Below are 14,237 nucleotides of genomic sequence, written 5' to 3'. Positions count from 1 at the left end.
GCCACCTTACTGATGCATAAGAATTCGTAAACTAAATCCAAAAAGACGTGACTCGACGTGCTAATCGCAACCAAATTAATAACTCTAGGAAGCTTTTCTGATCGTGCGAGTGTGTGGCGTATTATGACGCATCCGAGCTCCATTCGTAGTCCCCATTTCCCCAAAGTTCACAACCCTTCCCGCTAAATCAAGCATCTACGCACGGTAACACGCGACCCCCCCCCCCCGAGAGGTGACCCTTTTTACGTACGCAGACCCGACGAGACCCCGTGCAGCGGAATTTGGCCGCACTCACTTTCGAACCGAAATTGTTCCCCGCTCGAAACCGTGACTCTACGCGAGACTTTACAGGGATCCACTTGACTCTACGCGTTATCGCGAAAACTCAGGCTACGGTCATCATCAAGGAGATCGGCAAACGAATTTCGAGTACTACTCTAACTCAACAAGGGCTAGGCCAACCGGGTGCCGGTGCGCCGATCTACTTGCACTCGAAATGCGTTCGCAAAGAATTAATAGCGCTTACCGCTTCGCAACCACGCCAAGAACTCGCCAACTCCTGTTTCGGCCATGGCACACACACTTCAAACAGGTTTTTTTTTTTTTCTGAATTTCTACCCTACTCGACTGTCGCGAAATGTCGCCAGGACTCGAGTGACGAGTCCTGCAAATCGGAGCCGCAATTCGAACATGCCCCGAACATAGGCGCCATCCATAGTCAAAATTTTCCCGATCGAATTGGGGTTCTCGTTACGCAATTCTTACAATCTAGCGTATCGCTATCGTTGAATTCCGCTGTCGCGGGGTGTTGATTGGCTGGCCAGTCTCGGGTACCCCGTAGCTTGGCAGTGGCGTGGTGATGACTTCGCGAGGGTACCTGTCGTCACTTGGGCGACGGAGGGGGGTGGCTACGGCTCGCCGGCCACCAACGGGAATCTCGTCCGCCTTGGATTCCCTCGCGGCAGAGCTCCGTTGACGCTCTCTCCGTAGCTTCGTGCGAGGCCCTCCTTTCGTCGCGATCCGCCGCGATTGCCATCCAGTAACGTCGTTCGGATTTGCTGCCGATCCCCTGTCTGAAGCCGCATTTACTCGCCACCCAAAAAAAAAATAAACAAAAATCCTGAAAAGTCTTATTCGCTAAACCAGCGATGGTCCCCTCTTAGAGTCTTGGATGCGTGACTGTTGTCCTGGCTCTCTTTTTCGAAATGAGCCGCGGTCTGCTCCGCGTGCTCCCTAAGTCTATGGTCCGTCTAGAGTTCGGGGAGCCGTGTGGAACGCGCAGTAAAAATGCCACGTTACAGTATATTCCATAATGTCAAAATAACTTACCGAATACAGCTTTGGTATTAACATCAGAATGTCTACTATTCTTGGCTGTGATGTGGGTTTTGCCTGTGCGTACTTGGGTTATAGCAGAGCACTCTTTATACGAAATATGTAAGATGGAGTTTAATCCCATTCGTGTTTCTTCCATTGCGTTCCTTAATAAAATATCTTTTTTACACCGAGTGCACTGTAGATTCTCGGAAAGATATTGCAAATCGACGATCCTTCGTCCTTCGACAGGAAATTTTTGTTGCTGATTTAGGTTATGGACTGTTCCATCGTGTTTAGCAGCATTTACTCGACTCATAGCCGCCACAGCTCGCAATTCTTTATCACGACGTTTTTTCGTCGAAAACCGACCCTTGAATCTCACTCGTAATGACATTTTCACACTCTTTTGTTAACAATATTTCGTAAAACACTGATACACGGTGGAAGCTACAAATATATAAGAGAATTGCGCTGTTGCCACGATTACAGCGCCGCGCTCTATGCGTGTAGGGGACCTATCCATGCATGCGTTGTGATTGCGTAGGACACACAGAGTGTACAAGCTCTGTCAAAAGTTCTTAAACAACGGCATCATATAAGACTTTGGTTTTACTGTACGCTGCGGTCGAAACTTTTGACTGATACGTGTACCTCCAGAACTACCTTCATTTCAATTTCCAATTGGGTCCGGAGCAGCAACGAAAAGCGCGGACGCAGGTCATCGGGAAATGGTATTATTTCTAGGTGCAGGTGGTGGATGGCATGGCGCGTAGGAATTTGGGGTTTTGTACGACGCGAATGAGGGATATGTTTAAGGCTGGAAATAATTTGTTCTGGTGATAGAATTTTCGGGTGGACGATACGTTTTTGGGCGAAGAGGATAGCGTCTACTAAGCTGGACAGGTCAAGTTCGTATTCGTTCAAGCGTCAGTCCAGGTCAATTAGTCGGTCAAGTGTGCCAATTTCAATTTATTGAAATGGACGATTTTAGTTTTTCGGGGGGTAATCCAAATTTCAGCGTTAATATTGTCAATTATACGTTTAATCGTATACACTCCTTTAAAGTGGTCGCCTAATTTGGATCGGGTTTCATTTAGTAGATAAGCCTTTTGACCTGCTTCGAAATTTTGGTTGTTAACATTACGGTCGTAATACGTCTTGGAACGATGCTTTGCTTGTTGTAGGTTAGACGCGGCGTGTTTTCGTATCCTGGATAGATTAGCGATTAAATCTAGAAGGAAGGAATCGTAGGAACGGGTACACGCGCTGGCAGGGTTCGCGTCTGTTGGGATTCTGGCTTGAGACCCAAAAATTAGTTGATGGGGGGGTAAAGTTAGTACCTTCGTGCTTTGCGGTGTTATAACAAAAAATTGAAAAGCGGATGAAATCGTCCCAGTCTTCAACAGCATCCGTGTAGTGTTTGATGTGCTCAGTGAGAACAAGGTGACTGCGTTTTAGCAATCCGTTAGACTGTGGGCGGTAAGCTGTGTTTCGTATTCGCTTAATGTTGAAAAGTTTACAAAGTTGTTTGATGACTGTGCTCATAAAATTCTGTCCTTGGTCTGTAAGTATTGCTCAAGGAGCACCGTAACGTGTAATGTATTCTTTTGCGAATGCTGCGCCTATAGTTTTGGCGGTGGCATCAGGTAAAGGGATGGCGTCCAGGAATTTTGTCAACTTGCATTGTATCGTCAAGAGATATTTGTTGTTTGATTTAGTAAGGGTTAGGGGTCTAACAATATCTAATTCGACTTTGTCGAATGCATGGGCAGGCGTGTCCATTATCATCATTGGCAATTTGGTTTTTACTCTGACCAATTTTTTTCTTTGGCAACTCTCGCAAGTTCTTATGGAATCTTGGATTTGTTCCTTCATACGGGGCCAAAAATACTTTTTTCTAATGCGGTTATATATTTTAGTGACACCTTGATGACCGCCGACTAACGATTCGTGGCATTCTCTGATTATTTCTTTTCGTAAACATTCGTCTGGGATGACAGTCGTGTTTCGACAAAACATGATTTGAATTCCTTAGTCTGCGAAAATATAGGATAGAAGTTTTCGGATAACGCGAGGATCGAGAGCGTCTAAACTGTCATCGGTTATCGGGAGGGCAAGAGACTTTAGGTTTGAATCGGCTAAAGCCGTTTTCAGTTTGGACAATAGCTTGAAAATATCGTATAGGTTGCTTTTATCCGAGCCTTTTGTTTTCAATACTAGGGTGAAAATACGTCGACTATTGTGCTTAGATTCAATGATATCAAATTTTCGCGGACGAGACTTCATTACTATTTCTGGGTCAACGATATTCTCGCCGGCAAGTTGGGCTGGTATACCCTTGATCCAAGCGCAGTCTTTTGATATGAAGTGCGCATAGTTGGTTTTGAGCATCAAAAGTCCATCATTGGTATCTTTGACATTGTTTGATACAGGTATGTCGTCCAAGTTGTCAATAAAATATGCGAAACCGTGAGGGTCAATAATTTGCTCATCGTTAGTGTTGAGAGCACTGTCATGGTTATGGTCAGTAATTTCCGTATGGGGGTCGAATTGTTAAGTGCACGTAGAGTATTCAGTGTCTGTGAGCAAGTCGAAACTGTCGTCGATATCAGAGGTGGGCAGGAAAGGCGAGGGGGGAGGAGAACAAGAGTGTAAGGAAGGGTTCGTCAGCCTGGAAGTAGCGGGGGGGTATCTCCAAGCGCGACATGGAGGCCCGACAGGGGTGGGCACGATGACGTCAGTGGATGGGGGCGGAGATGGAATCAGACGAGGTGCTGCAGGTTTAGTTGGACATTCCGATTTCTTTCGCAGATGACGGTGGGGGATGGGGGGGGGGGTAATCCAGATGTGGAAGGGACAGGGTCGGGGGGGGTTAGTATCAGCGGGTGGGGGTGTAATGCAGGGGCGCGCGGTGACAGGAAGCGGAGGCTCGAGGCGGCAAACGGTGATAGTTATTTTCGAATTTTTAAATACATAATGGATCATTCTGCGTACCGCGCTCCATTCTAATTTGTCGAGTCCGCAACCTATCAATGTTATCGAGACGGATGTTACGCCATCTTCTTGCATGGTTTTCCTAAAGTCAACCAAGGTGGCAAAAAAAAAAACGTGGCGCAAAGGTTTGTCACTGTATTTGGGCTTTGTAAATAGGTTATAGATTTTTCGGTTTCCATGGACTACAGAAATAACGTCAGTCACAGTCGGGTCGAATTCTCTAAGTTGTTTGCGGTTGATGAATTTAGGTTTTGTCAGTTCTGAAGCGATTCCTTTAGACATTTGGCAGTCAGCCGATATGCAATGAGCCAAGTTATCCTTTTGCTGTAATAGGTCAGCTTTTATTTCTTTGATACGTCTATTACGCATGAGAGGAAAAGTTTCGCTTTCTATGAGGAAAGTGCTGTAAGAAGGGCCCGGTAAATCGGTGGCTTGACAAAAGTCATCAGTTCCTGATTCAGTTTCTGGAGTCTGTAAGTTATCCGATTTAAGGGAAGAATCTGAAAAATAGCTCCGGTATGGTCTTTTATGAGGCCCAGGATTTGTTGAAGAATTTGTTTCGCGATGGCGTTTAGGTTGGCGATGTACTGGGATCGGTGCCGGGGTAACGAGGGGGGGTTTGAGGAGCAACGGGGTTTCTATATCGCTGGACTCGTCGTCGGAGAGATCAGAGGAATCAGAGGAATCAGAGGAGTATATCATCTTACAGGGTTGTGAGATTTTAGGGTGTTTCAGCGGAGCTGGGTTGGTGGACTCGTCTGTGGTCTGTCGAGGGCGTCTGGGGTACTGATGAGTCTTTTTAATGCGTTTTTTTGATTCATCGCTAGAGGCTTCAGTCGTTGGACGGCGGCGTTTTGCATCTATAGGAAGAATTTGAGCGGTGTCGGGTGGTGCGTTCCTGGACAGAGCATCAGCGTTGGTATTAGATTTTCTGGACTTGTATTTCGTATCGAAGTCGTACTCTGCCAGTTCTAAGCTCCATCGTAATAAACGGGAATTAGGCTTTTTGACCCTTTTTACCCATTTCAGTGGCTCGTGGTCTGTTATTAAAGTGAACTTCTGACCATAGATGTAGAGGCGGAAGTGATTCATACTCCAGTAGGCGGCTAAGAATTTTTTATCAGGTATCGAGTAGTTTGATTTAGCGGGCTTGAGGGTTCGGGATGCGTATGCTACCGGTAGGTCGGCACCGTCTTTATCTTGACTGAGAACTGCACCTATCGCGAATTTTGATGCGTCTGTAGTGAGCGCAAATAGTTTGCTGAAGTCCGGGTGTTGTAGAATTGGTTCTTTACATAAACAATCGCGTAAAGTTTCGAAGGCAGACTGGTGTTTGGACGTCCAGATGGAAGGGGTATCCTTCTTCGTTAAATTGTTAAGGCATTTAGCAATTTTTCCAAAATTTGAAACCAATCTTCGGTAGTAACCTAAAAGGCTGAGGAACTGTCTAACATTTTTGGGACTTTTGGGGACAGGATACTCTTTTACAGCTATTAATTCACCAGGGTCAGGTTTTACTCCTGACTCAGTTATGAGGTGTCCGAGGTAAACGACTTCCTTGCGCAGGAATTCGCACTTGTCTGACTGTAGAGTTAAACCAGCAGCGGTTAGTCGCTTCATTAATTTCCAAAATTTAATTTTATGTTCTTTCAAGTTTCGAGCGTAAATAACTATGTCATCTAAATATACGAATATCTCGTTGCCTTGTAGGCCTAGGAGGACTTGGTCCATGAGCCTTTGAAACGCGGCGGGGCGTTCTTTAGTCCGAAGGGCATACGAGAGAATTCATAATGGCCTGTAGGTGTCGAAAATGCAGTTTTCGTGCTGTGATCTGGATGCATGGGAATTTGGCGGAACCCGGAAGCAAGGTCGAATGCGGAAAAGTATTCAGCTGAGCCAAGCTGGTCAAGGATTTCCGTGATATCGGGCATGGGGTATGCGTCGCCGATGGTTTTTTCGTTAAGTTTTCTGTAGTCGATTACCATACGCCATCGTTTATTGCCGTCACCATCCGGTTTCTTTGGAACGATCCACACCGGGGAATTATACGGAGATGAGGAATGTTTAATAAGATTTTGCTTGAGTAGTTTATCAACTTGGGATTCGATTTCGTCTTTGTGAATCTTGGAAAAACGATATTGTTTGGTATGAATAGGCGTATTGTCCGTCGTGGGGATAGTGTGATGAGATAAATTGGTGTGGCCTAGTTTATCACCTGGGAGATGAAAGAGATGGTTAAATTCTGTTACGAGGTTAAATATAGATTGTTTTTCGGTGTCATTCAAATGATCAAGATGTAAGCTGCTCTTCAGGACGTCCAATCTTTCTGACCTACTGTCAGTCAAGAGCACTGTTGCGGCACCGGGACAGGGTGTACTGTCGTCAGTGATAGGAGAATCAGACTGCAGTTGTGCGAGGTCAATAAACTGGATGGGGCAGGAGGGGGGATTATGACTCGGTCGCGATGTACGCTTGGCGGCAGAAGGGATTAATGAATTACTGAAGAGAGGGCCTGGGTGCGAAACGAGGGTTTTGGCGCGGGCATCGCTGCAGTGGTTACTCGGTGCAGTGGGCGTGGCGTTGGGCATGACTGTACTCAGTGGCTCGTCGAAGTCGTCTAGGGTTACTGTTGGGCGTCTTATCTCTACGGCAGATTCGTTACAATTGAACGCGTACGAGTAAGCGATGCCGTTCTGGTTTTCAACCAACGCTTTACCACATAGAACATTGTTGCCTAAATCGATGCGTTTAAGGTAGCCTACTTTAGTGTCTGGGTTCGCAACTATTAGTGGGATGGCTTTCACGGTACGGGCCTGTATTGTAATCACGCGCGTTTTTTCGGGCGCGGACGAGGGTTCATCGAATTTATCAAAGTGGATTGGCAATTGAGTTGAAAGAAATAGTCGCTTTCTCTTTCCGTAAGAAGGGCTGGCCTAAGATACCGTCGTGCGGAATCGGAAACGAGTCAGGGACCAAGTGAAAGGTATAGGATTTATTATGAAAACGTATTTCAGTTTTTGCGATAGTTTGCGTATTTTTGTCTGTTATACCATTCAGCGTCAAACGTTCGTCGGTTGTTCGTCGTACGAGGGGCCTAACGGAACTGAAACGGTGTCAATAATAAATATAGATATTCTTATTAGCTCGGGGGTGTCGATCGAAATTAGTGGAGGGTCAGCTGAAGCTGTTATGAGGATATGACTTGAAGATCGGAAAGCTAGTTGTTTGCATTGCTCGCGGGCGCGTTCTTCCCGCGGGAGATGTTCCCGTTTAAATGTTCATTCAGACCTGCATTGCCTTGATTATTACGCGGCGAGGATCTACATCGGTCCACTGTGTGGCCTCTGCGATTACAATTGTCACAGTGTAGTTCTCGGTTTATGTTGCATTTATTGTGGAAGTGGTCCATTCTGCGACATTTGGTACAATATCTTTCACTTTGCAGACGTTGACATTTCGTGATAGAGTGACCCTGGTGGTGACAAAATTGACAACAGAGCATTAACTTGGCCAGCAGAACAGGTGTTCGGATCGAGCGCTTGGGTGTTAGGTCTGGGCTCGGTACAAGGCGATGGTTGATGAGCGTAACCAGATGTAGGCAATGACATCAGGGGGGGATAAAGGAGGCCGCGGCGGGCACCTGAGACGGAGGAGCAGTATGGGGGGTAACAGAAGACACATGGGTGTCGAGGGGGTAAAATATTGTGCAGAGAATTGCATCTGACGGTTAATGAGCTCGGCTTCTTCACCTTCAGCGATGGTGACGGCAGTTTCGAAGGTCGGTAATGGTCTGATAGTAGCGATTCTCCACTCCAATTCTGGCCGAAGCCCTCTAATAAACGATCTAGAGGTATCCTTCTTTAGATCATTCAGTAGAAGCGTTGCTAAGTCTGGTGGGTGCTTGGCTATGATCGCCGTGCTTATTTCTTTTGATATTGCTCTTATTCTGCACGAGTAATCTATGATGCGCTCATATGGTTGTTGTGTAATTCTATCTAATTGAGCAGATAACTGGCGTATGGGGATATCCGGGCGGTATGCTCGGCTGAGGGCAGTTATGAGGTCCTCGACGTTATCACAGTTAATGCCTATTAAATATTGAGAAGCGGGGCCTGTAACCTTTGATTGCGCGAATTTAGCGAAAGTCATCTTATCCGAAGCTTTTATAAGAGTCTCTACGTGACATAATTGTTCTACAAGTGAGTCGAAGGGCATGTTGTGGCCGTCGAATGGGGGGATTGTCGGCAAGACATCTTTTACTGACCAACAATTTGAACCGGTTTCGTTAGTTGGTGCCATGTTGTTTGAAGCAGGGTATTGCAAGTACAGGAATAAAAATATAAACTTAACACTAAGACTTATAGTAGACCTACAGGGCAAAGGTAAACGCAAAAACAGAGTGCAGCATGGTTGTAGGCAGCTGGACGCAGGTGAAACTTGAAGTGGCGATACACGTCATGCGTCGGCACGAGGAGGGTATAGATGAGGTACTCCGTGGCGTGTTGATAAATAAGTGTGGTCATTCAGGTCTTAGGGATATGCCACTCCCGGGTCCAGATTCTCGTCTTAACAGGGTTGCAAGAGTCCGAATGAGCGGGAAGGGTCCATTCAATATTTGTCGGTTCGAAAGGTGATGTGTTCAGATGCGGTGTGCGGCTTAGCTTGGCTATCGCACTGAATTTCCACTCGCTTCATAGTTATTCGACGTCGTACGCATCGATGAATTTGAATAGTACCAAAATGTGACGGAGCTATTGAAATTGGGGACTCTTTGCAGAGCCTATGTTCGTGGCGCGTTGAATAGGTTCTGCATGCCTGTCACAGTACTTTGTGGGCCAGAGTTCTTTCGTAACACGGCTATCACTGATTGGTGCGGCGTTAGAAATTTTGAGCACTGAACACTTTCGTAGAAAACATGCAGCACTATTAAGGAAAGGTAAACGATTTAAAGTATATGATTGTTTATTAGTAGTGAATGCAACGGAGTCGGTCGAGGGTAAAAGGTATGGTCTTGGTTTAGAGGGATAGGTGTCTTGCTTGAGCGCTAGGATGGATCTGCCTAGTTTAGCGGGATGTAGAAGGCAAGCTAGCCGCGAGTTACAGAAGAATCTGCTGACTCGCGAACGATAAGAGTAGACTACAGAGCGTAAGGTAACTAAGAGTGTGGGAAAGGAATAAGAAGTCCGGAGGACGTAACAACCACGTAGAAGAAGTATTCGGAAAATGAAAAAAAGTTTTCCAAAAAATAGAATGTGTAATAATCGTATGGAAAAATTGCATATTATCATTATTATTATCGTTATTATCATTATTATTATTATAATTATTTGCATGGTACAGAGTATGGCACATGTGCGTACAAAGGAGATAAGATGTGGAAACATTTGTATGTTCAAAATCTTTTATTGTAGTTCGGAAAATACATACAAATTATGCTACATGTCTGTTTTATTTATCCAACTATTGTGCGAACTATCAAAACCCAACCACTTCACATAGAACAGATTCCCCCGTTTGCGTAATACTTTCTCCACAAGGTAGCCGTCGGGATATTTCACTTTATTGAGCTCTTCCTCGTAGAAGCCCCACTCAATGGGCTGATCTTGATAATCGGTGAGTTTGTAGGTGGGTGGATTGGTATTTTTCACCTCACTCACGGTGAATATTTCTGTCGTCCAATTGGGTGTACAACCTTTTTCGAATACATTCTTGTACTTACTGATTCGAACTCGTTCGCCTTTACTGAATTTCCGCGCTCGATCACTTCGTTTAATTTGCCGAGGCTTGTACACCCTACGATACAGCAGTTTTTCATTCTCCGTGCTAACATCCTCCGGTTTCATCCGAATCATGCAATGTTTGGTGTTGTTGTAGGACTCCATTAAATCATCTGAAATAATAATCCACTCGTACGATCCTTGGAGAGTAAACCGCTTCCACATTTTATTTTTCAATGTTCGATTGAAACGTTCGCATATCGACGCCTTTGAGTTGCTAAATGTCGAATACATGTTGATGTTGTGATGCTTCACGAGGACTTTGAATTCGCTTTTGTAACATTCTTTGCCTTGATCAATGTGCAGATGTGTAGGTATACGGCTCCGGATCAGTACAGATTTCATGGCAGCAGTAACATCTTTCCCACTCTTGGACTTTGTCGGCACCGCCCACGCGTACTTGGAAAATATATCGATGATTGTTAGTAGGTATTTGTATCCCTTGTTGCACGAGCTGTATGCGGTCATATCGACGAGATCAGCTTGCCAGGTCTCATCCAGTCCGCGTACATCTACGAATCGGCGCGGATAGTTGCGTCGAGCCTGTCTGTGAAGTTCGGCAGCTATTACAGTCTTCATTGTTCCTAACTCTTCACCTTTTAATCTTTCGAATTGTCATCCAACCACTCTGGTTCCTCAATCGATACTAATTCCCCGCTGGCCTGTCCCGGCGTCGGTGTTGCTTCCACCCCGAAATGTTTGATGCGACTCAAAGTGTTTTCTATGATTTTCTTATTTATGCGTAGCTGTTTCAACTCTTCGTTGTGAGTGTGCACGAAACTATCAAAATTTCATTGAAAAGTATCCACAATATCCACAGCCATAGATCGTGAAGCGGTCTTGAGAACTTCTAGGGAAACGGCATCGTTTTCCATCTGCGGATCAGCGATATTACACAATCGTTTGCTGTCTATATCGTACTGATTGTCGTTGGTGGTTTTGAATCCGACACCCGGAGGCCCTCGAATAAATTTTCTACCACCACCACGCTCCAAGTGTCGTCCGAAAATGTCTATGCTCATCACGGTCACTGAACAAATGATGATTTTATGTTTACACGCCGCTAATAAACGATTCGGGCTTCGCGCAACTCTTCAATAATGGAAACCATTCCGTTGGAATGGTTGGCATTGCCTGCAGCCTGTGATACCATAAGCAGCCGGAGGCGATCTACAATTTCATTTGGATCATCCCAGTAGACGTAATCAACACTTTGCCCCTCCTTTTGCACAATCTTATAGTCAGGTGAGCCTTTACCTGATTTTTTTGGCGAGCCAACGTGTTGTGCAATGAAATTTCTATACTTTGCGCTTTTCAAATAATCTCAAAGGCTTTCATCGGCTTGGTAACGTTTTCGATGCGCATTTGTCGTCCTGACAGTTATTATATAATTATTCTTATCCACATTATTTACAATCGATGCATCGGGTGATTTTTTAAACAGTTATTCGAGTTATCCAGGTGTTCTCTTATAACTTTTATCCCCCACATTGACCAGATTATCAGTGATATTGATCGGCGTATCACCAATCATCATACCGTTTGTCAACTTTTGAACACCGTATGTGGTATCCAAATCCCTCTTTCTACTTGTGCTGAACATTTTCAAATATTGCGCCGTGGAATCTGTTGTTTTCTTCACCGGCGTACTTGTAGTAGAAATTTCACCAAACCTCAGTGTTTTATCATTTGCTTCCATGAAATTCCCCTCATCATCATCGCCATCCCCGGTACTCTCGTCATCTTTTTCTTCTTCTTTCTTTATTGTCACATCCGGTAGTTCCGTTTCAATTTCATGTTTAATATGCTGCTGTTTTGAGGTGTCAATCAATTCTTGCAACGGCGTTAGCAAAGGCTTGAATACCTCGCCCATAACCTGTTCGGTAGTGTCGTTGTCCAACTTGAGCATCTTATGCTTCCGCCGTATGACATCGGATGCTTTCGATATTTCACTCAACGTATCGCTATGTTTACTAATCTTGGCACTCTCCATGCTGCCGGCTCGATTGTTGCAACGAAACATGTACAAGTTCATGTTAGTTTATGCTTATAAAGCAGTCAAACCCCTTCCTATATCGCCCCGTATTGATTTCGCTATCCTTGTCAATTACGGTAAAACTGTAATTGTCATCATTCCAGCATGCCGAGCATAAATCTTTAAATTGCTGATACGTCATGTATACGTCTGTGTTCACATGATCGTTGTAGATATGTTTTAGATTCATATCATCCTGCCGAAATAGCACCAATAAGTTTGCATTGTAACGCACTAGGTGTTTTGGAATGCGCGCAAACGTTTGACTAAGATAAAAGCTATCGATATCGCGATGCCTGCCCATGCTGAAGTATGCTCTGATATTATCTTGCTTTTCACAGGCCACATCGTCAAAAATCATAACAGAGTTGGGGCGAGCATCTGCCGGTTTTACAACCTCATCGCTCTTGCGAAACGGGAAATAACCCACTCCCTGCACGGGTTCTAGTAACTTTTAAAAAAATTGATACTTTGGCTGGATGAGAGATTTCGAATAGACGTAGACATTTTCGAATCGCAATCCATTGCCGTGGGTGATGGGTGAGAGAAAAGCGTTAGTTTTACCGCAATTGGATGGCCCGCAAAAAATTGCTCTCACGGCATTTGGCAGCAATTTTCCATGTCATTTTCCTATTTTTCTCTTACCACGTCGAACAATTTTATCGAAATTTAAGATAGGTAGTTTATCGGGCTGATCTTGAAATCTCATGATGCTCCGTTAGCATGACAACGAGGACTGAGATGACGGTATATAAATTCCTCCTTTTATAGAAGCCACGTAAGTTGTTGCCCGACTATGAGGACGTGCACACGGAAGAACCGCAGTGGTGGTTTGTCAAATAAAATCATCAATCATCTTCCAGTTGCATTGCATATGCCAGAGTATCAGTACTGCGGACCTGGATCAAAATTGGCCAAGAGGTTGGCTTGTGGAGATTTGGGGATCAATCCGCTGGATGCCGCGTGTAAGGACCATGACATTGCAAACGCAAAGAATTGCGATATCGCAGCGAGAAATCTTGCCAACAGAGCGGTCGCTGAGAAGGCGTGGAATCACGTCTTGGTCAAGGACGCTAGTGTGGGTGAAAAGGCTGTAGCCTGGGGAGTCACCAACACCATGAAAGCTTAATCTAAACTCGGAATGGGTTTAGTTGCGAAGCGGTCGAAACTTGAAGCGGCCGCGAAGAAGAAATCTAGAACTGGCGGAAAGAGTAAAAAGCGGAAGAGAACTGTGAATCTTAAATCCATCATCACAGTAGCAAAGGTCGCCATGCAACCGGGTTATGAAGCCGTCGAGTCGGTGTTGGCGGGTGCTCGTGCGGCTGCGCGTGTGACTGGGAAGAATGTTTGTATTCCTCGCGTTATACCTGTGCCTGATAAAATTGGCGGCATCCTGCCGTTTCTTATTCCAATTCTGGCCGGTCTAAGCGCTACTGAGGCTCTTGCGGGTGGTGCTGCGGGTATAGCTAAAGCTGTCAACAAAGCTAGTGTCAACAAACATCGGTTGAACGAGGCCAAACGGCACAATACAACAATGGACGCGATTGCTTTGGGCAAGAGATTATACCTGCGACTCTACCGCAGCGGAATGGGCCTGTACTTACGTCCGGTAAAGAACTAATAAAGCTACCACACCGAGCTCTCACCAACATTGATTCACGCAACGATGCTAAAAATATGAAAATTTCGCATTTTCGCGAAGTTTGCATGCCGAATGATCTGCCAAAATCAGGACCAAAAATGCGAGAATCCGCAATTATCAATCTTGACGATCAAAACGGTAAAGGGACACATTGGGTTGCGTACAAGAAAAATGGTGACCATGTCGTGTATTTCGATAGCTTTGGTGATTTGAAACCGCCTAAGGACTTAATGAGGTACCTCGGTGTTGGTAACGTTGAATACAATCATAAGAGGTATCAAGAATATGATACTGTGATTTGCGGCCACTTGTGCCTCAAATTTCTCAGCGAACAACTATAAAAAGACAACTCTCACACGAGCAAGCATTGGTCGTGCTGGAATCGTTGACTTCAACACTGTCAGGCACATCCTCCGTGCTGGAGGCTCAATATTTCCCACCAATTGAGTTATTACCAGAGAAGAACTATGTT

The 14,237-nt window shown here is 45.1% G+C and overlaps 1 long non-coding RNA gene across 1 annotated transcript; it reads left to right on the top strand.

Annotated features, from left to right (window-relative positions):
- The first annotated feature begins 1,602 nt into the window (after nt 1–1,602).
- Nucleotides 1,603–13,353, top strand: LOC124292884. The gene is made up of 3 exons (XR_006902833.1): nt 1,603–1,739; nt 8,942–8,946; nt 13,343–13,353. It is a non-coding gene; the product is annotated as an uncharacterized LOC124292884 (long non-coding RNA).
- The last annotated feature ends 884 nt before the right edge of the window (nt 13,354–14,237 follow it).

Source organism: Neodiprion lecontei, chromosome 2, assembly GCF_021901455.1.
Source record: "Neodiprion lecontei isolate iyNeoLeco1 chromosome 2, iyNeoLeco1.1, whole genome shotgun sequence".
Taxonomy (NCBI): Eukaryota; Metazoa; Arthropoda; class Insecta; order Hymenoptera; family Diprionidae; genus Neodiprion; species Neodiprion lecontei.
The sequence above is the reverse complement of the archived record's forward strand: the minus strand, read 5'-3'. Positions and strand labels throughout refer to the sequence as shown.